The 4,913-nt window shown below is 59.1% G+C and overlaps 1 long non-coding RNA gene across 1 annotated transcript; it reads right to left on the bottom strand.

The window, feature by feature from the left end:
- Positions 1–1,935: 1,935 nt before the first annotated feature.
- Positions 1,936–2,535, bottom strand: LOC134167260 (uncharacterized). The gene is made up of 3 exons (XR_009966143.1): positions 2,469–2,535; positions 2,318–2,350; positions 1,936–1,973 (listed from the first exon to the last, which is right to left on the bottom strand). It is a non-coding gene; the product is annotated as an uncharacterized LOC134167260 (long non-coding RNA).
- Between the last annotated feature and the right edge of the window lie 2,378 nt (positions 2,536–4,913).

Below are 4,913 nucleotides of genomic sequence, written 5' to 3' on the forward strand. Positions count from 1 at the left end.
CCTTAAGAATGTATAAAAAGGAAACTTAACCAATAAATAAAGATTTCACAGGAAATCGAGGCCCCCTCTCCCCCCCCCCGTGTTTTGGCCTTTCCCCATCCCCGTTCCGCTCCCCAACTCGTGTCCCCGTTTATCCCCCTCCTGGCTGCCCCCCATGGGGCTGAATATGGGGCCTTTCCTCCCCCCCCCCCCCCCCCCTTTTTTTCCCCTCTTCCCCTCCCCCACCGCATATCCATCTTCTCCCCTGCCCCCCTTATGCCCCCCATTCCCCCTCCCCCTTTTTCCCACCCCCATTCCCCACATTCCTGCCATTTCTCCCCCTCTCCCTCCATCCCTCCCCATTTCTCATCCCACCATCGTTACCCCCCCCTTATTTACATGCAATTAGCGTAGGACCTGCTTTATCCACACGCACTTCATGTAGGGCTGACCTTATTTACACGTTACTTCCTTATTTACATGTTATTAATGTGGGGCCTACTTAATTTGTGTCCTTTTAGTCCAGCATGCTCAGCGCTTCCAGCAGCCCCTGCCCTTCTCCCTAGGGCCTGAAAGGGGCGTGGCCAAAGGGGTGAGGCCACGCCCCCCCCCCCCCCCCCCCACCCCTCCCCGTCTTTGCTCACCTGGGCCTGCAGGGGGCGCAGCTGCGCCTGGAGCTTCCCATTGGATGCGCCCAGAGCCCGGAGCTGGATCCAGCGACGGGACTGGAAGGGATGGAGGGGGGGACACAAGGAAATGAGGGACCCCAAAGCCATGGGAGGGACCCAAATACCCCCCAAGACCCCCAAACACCTTAAATATCGCCCCAGATTTCCCCACAAGCCTCTCCCTTAACCCCAAACCCATTCATAACCCCCAGATCCCCCTCCCAGCACCCCCAAAATTCCCCCTAAAGCCCCAAACTCCCCCATGTCATCCCCTATAGACCCAAAATCCCCCTCCAGGACCCCCAGATATCCCTCATCCCTCCCAAAAAGCGGCGCTGGGACCCTTTAGGGACCCCAACCCCTCCCCATAACCATCAAATTCCACTTCCCAGACCCCCCCCAAGCCCATCAGGACCCCCCCAAATCCCCACATTCCCCCATTGGCACCCACCAGCCGCTGCTTCCCCTCCTGCAGCTGCCTCCTCAGTGGCCCCAGGGCAGTTTCTGGGGAGTCCATGGGGCTGCCCCGTAGCTCTGGGCCCTGCTGGATCTGGGCCCCCTGAGCCCCTGAGAGCCCCGTGGCCTCCAGCATCAACCTGGTGGCAAGGGGGGCCCCAAAGCCAAACGTTGAGGGGAGTTGGGGGGGCCCAAAGGGGTCCAGATCCCATTTTGGGGACCCCAAAAGGGCTGCAGGGACCATGGAGGGGTTGGGGGCACCCCAAAAGGTCTCAGCACTGGGTTTAGGAAGAGTGGGGGGGGGCTTTAAGGACCCCTATGAGCCCAGCACCCACTTCAGAAGGAAACCCAGGGGGGTTTAAAGTATAGAGGGGGTCCCTAAAGGGTTCTGGGGTTCAGGAGTGGGGAGGAAAAGATCATGGGGGAGGGCCCAGGGGCAGTTTTGGGGTGCAGGGGGGAAACCGGGCTGCAGGATGTATTCGGGGGGGTCCTTGAGAGGGTTTTAAGTGCATGGGGGAATCCATAGGGTGGTTTTGGGGTGCAGAGGGGGGTTGTTTTGGGGTGCAGTGGGGGTAGATTTGGGATGCAGAGGTGTGTTTTGGGGTACAGGGGGGCGGTTTTGGGGTGCCGTGGGGCTTCTGGGATGCATGGGGGTGGTTTTAGGGTGCAGGGGTTGGGTTTTGGTGTGCAGGGGGCATGGTTTTGGGGTTTAGGGGGGGTGTTTTCTGATGCAGGGGGGGTGGTTTTGGGGTGCAGGGGGGTGTTTTGGTCCCTGTGGGACCCCCCAAAACCCCACAGAGCCCCCCGAAAAAACCCTCTAACGCTCCCCACCCCGCCCCCCAAACCTGAATCTCCTTGAGGTGCTGGTACCTGAGCCCCGAGTTAAGGAGGAAACTTGGGGGGGAGGGGTTACAGGAGGGGTTGGGGGGGGTCGGAGAGGATCATGGGAGGGAACTGGGGGTTCCTGGGGATCCCAATGGGATTTGGAGGGGTCCTAAAGGAATTTGGGCTCCTGTGCATGGATCTGGGAGAAGAAAAGGGGTTGGGGGGGGGGGGTCACAAGGGGGAACTGGGGGGTGCTGGGGGGTTGTTGGGATCCCAATGGAATTTTGTAGGTGTTCTAACAGGCAAAGGGGTTTGGGGGGGTCCTGAGGGGTTTTGGAGGCTCCCCAATGAGCTTGGGTGTCCCCCCCACTTTGGGGTGCAGCGGATACCACAGCAGGTTCCCTTTGATCTTCTTCACATTCCTATAGGAACACCCCCCCCCCCCCCCCCCCGCCATGTATTTTAGGGACCGATCCGAGGTTTGGGGTCCCTCCAGATGTTGCAGTTCCTCCCCCCCAGATGTTGGGGTGCCCCCCTCACCGCGGGTGCCGCACGTGGCCCATGATGTACTCCCGGATGGGGGCACAGGGCCCCGTGCACAGCCTGGAGGTGGGGGGAGACAAAGAGAGGGGGTCAGGAGCACCCCAACCCCCCCAGGACCCCAAAAGCCCCCACTGGGGGGTCCCGCGGGCTCCAACCTGCGCAGGTCGGGATCGGAGGGGAGCTCCAGCTCCGCCATGATGGGCGAAATTGGCGCGCTGGGAGCGCCGCGCGGCACGACGGGAGTTGTAGTCCAAGCCGGGCGGCGCCTTAATGGTGCTGTATGGGTGTCGCACTGCATCATGGGAGTTGTAGTCCGGGCTGGGCGACGCCATGACAGGGCTCTCTGGGTGCCGCGTGGCATGATGGGAGTTGTAGTCCCTCCTGGGCAGAGCCATAACGGGTCTCTATGGGCAGCGTGGGGCATGATGGGAGTTGTAGTCCTGGCTGAGCAGCGTCATAATGGGGCTCTATGGGGGCAGCGTTGCATGATCAGGGTTGTAGTCCCTGTAGTCCATGGGTCTCTATGGGGTCTCTATGGGTCTCTGTGGGTCTCTGTGGTTCACTTTGGGTCGCTTTCGGGCTCTCTGGGGTGTCTATGGGGTATCTATGGATCCCTATAGGGTCTCTGTAGGTATCTATGGGTCTCTCTGAGTCTCTATGTCTCTCTATGGGTCTCTATAGTCTTTATGGGCTTCTATGGGTCTCTGTGGGTCTACATGATCTCTATGGGTCTTTCTATGGCCTCTATGGGTCTCTACGGGTCCCTGCAGGGTCTGACCATGGAGGGGGGGGTCTCTTTACGAGTCCCTTGGAGGGGGGAGCAGCAGCAGCTCCAGTACCAGGATGCACGGGGCAGAGCTCGAGACCCCGAGACCCCCCTCTACCCCCATTGCCCTCCATTGCCCCCCATTACCCCAAACTGCTCCCATTGCCCCATTACCGCCATTGCCCCCATATAAAGCCATGGAGCCAGCAGTGGGTGTGAACCTGTCCCTGCCCCATAGGGTTCTATAGGGGTCCATAGGGGTCCCATCGCCCCCCATCTCCCTCCTTTCTCCCCCCCACCCCGCCAAAGCGCGCTCTGTTCCTGTCGCCCCACCTACTTCCACAGCAGCCAATCAGCGCCTGGCTCCGCCCACTGCACCGCAGAGCCAATCAGAGCGCAGGGCCGGAGAGTAGCCCCCCCCCCCCCCCCCCCGCTCCCCTCAGCTGACTCCGCCCCCTGTAACGGCCGCAGGTGCGAGGAGAGGTGGGGCGGGCGGGGGGGCAATGGAGGGCAATGGGGGGGGGGGTAATGGGGGGCAATGGGAGTAATGGGGGGCAATGGGGGCAATCGGGGGCAATGGTGTGCAATGGGGCCAGTGTGGGGGTTATGGGGGCAGTGGGGGTAATGGAGGCAATGGGGTCAATGTGGGGGCAATGGGGGGTAATGGGGGCATGGGGGGCAATGGGGGGTAAGTGGAGGGGCAGTGGGGATCCTGGGGTCTCCATTGGGCGAACTGCAGCCCTTTGGGGGATCAAACTTCACAACTCCATTTCCTCACCCCCATTTCCTCCCTTTTTTCTCCTCATTTCCCCCATTCCCTCTGCATTTCCCCCATTTCTCCCCCATTTCCTGCGATTTCCCCCCATTCCTGCTATTCCTTCCCATTTCCATCCCATTTCCCCCCATTTCCTCCCTATTTCCTGCCATTCCCCCATTTCTCCTCCATTTTCTCCCCATTTCCCACCATTTCCCCCATTTCCTCCCAAATTCCACTCCTTTTTCCCTCATTTCCCCTCCATTTCCTCTCCATTTCCCTCCCATTTCCTCCCAATTTCCCCCTACCCCTATTTCCCCCATTTCCCTCCCATTTCTCCTCATTTCCCACCATTTCCCCCCTTTTCCCATTTCCTCCCCATTTCCCCTCCTTTTTCCCCCATTTCCTCCCATTTTCCCCTCATTTCTCCCCTTTTCCCTCCCCTTTTCCCTCCCCTTTTCCCTCCATTCCCCCCCATTTCCTCCCCATTTCCCCTCCTTTTCCCCCCATTTTCCATTCCCATTTCCCTCCAATTTCCCCCCATTTCCCCGGAAAAAAATGATTTTTTAAAAGGGTTTTTCCCCCAAAATTCCCCAACCCCAATGGGTTAATGGGATCCCCCAATTCCAACTTGGGGGGCCCCCGGGCCTTTCCCCGGGGGGGCTTTGGGATTTGGGCGGGGGGTTTTTTTTGGTCCCAAAAAAGGAAGGTTTTTTCTTTTTGGGTTTTTAGGTTTTTGGGGGGAATTTTTTTTTTTTATTTTTCCTTTTTTGGGGGCAATTTACCCCAAAGGGGGGGAAAAGGCAAAGGGGGGGGGGTTGGTTTTTTGGGGCCTTGCCCGCCCCCTGGAAACAAATTTTTGGGGGTTTTTGGCCCCTTTTGGGGTTGTTTGGGTTTTTTCCCCCCCCCTTTTTTTTTTTTT

This window comes from Pezoporus occidentalis, unplaced genomic scaffold (genome assembly GCF_034315485.1).
Source record: "Pezoporus occidentalis ecotype Australia unplaced genomic scaffold, CSIRO_AGI_Poc_V1 ctg2808, whole genome shotgun sequence".
NCBI lineage: Eukaryota > Metazoa > Chordata > Aves > Psittaciformes > Psittacidae > Pezoporus > Pezoporus occidentalis.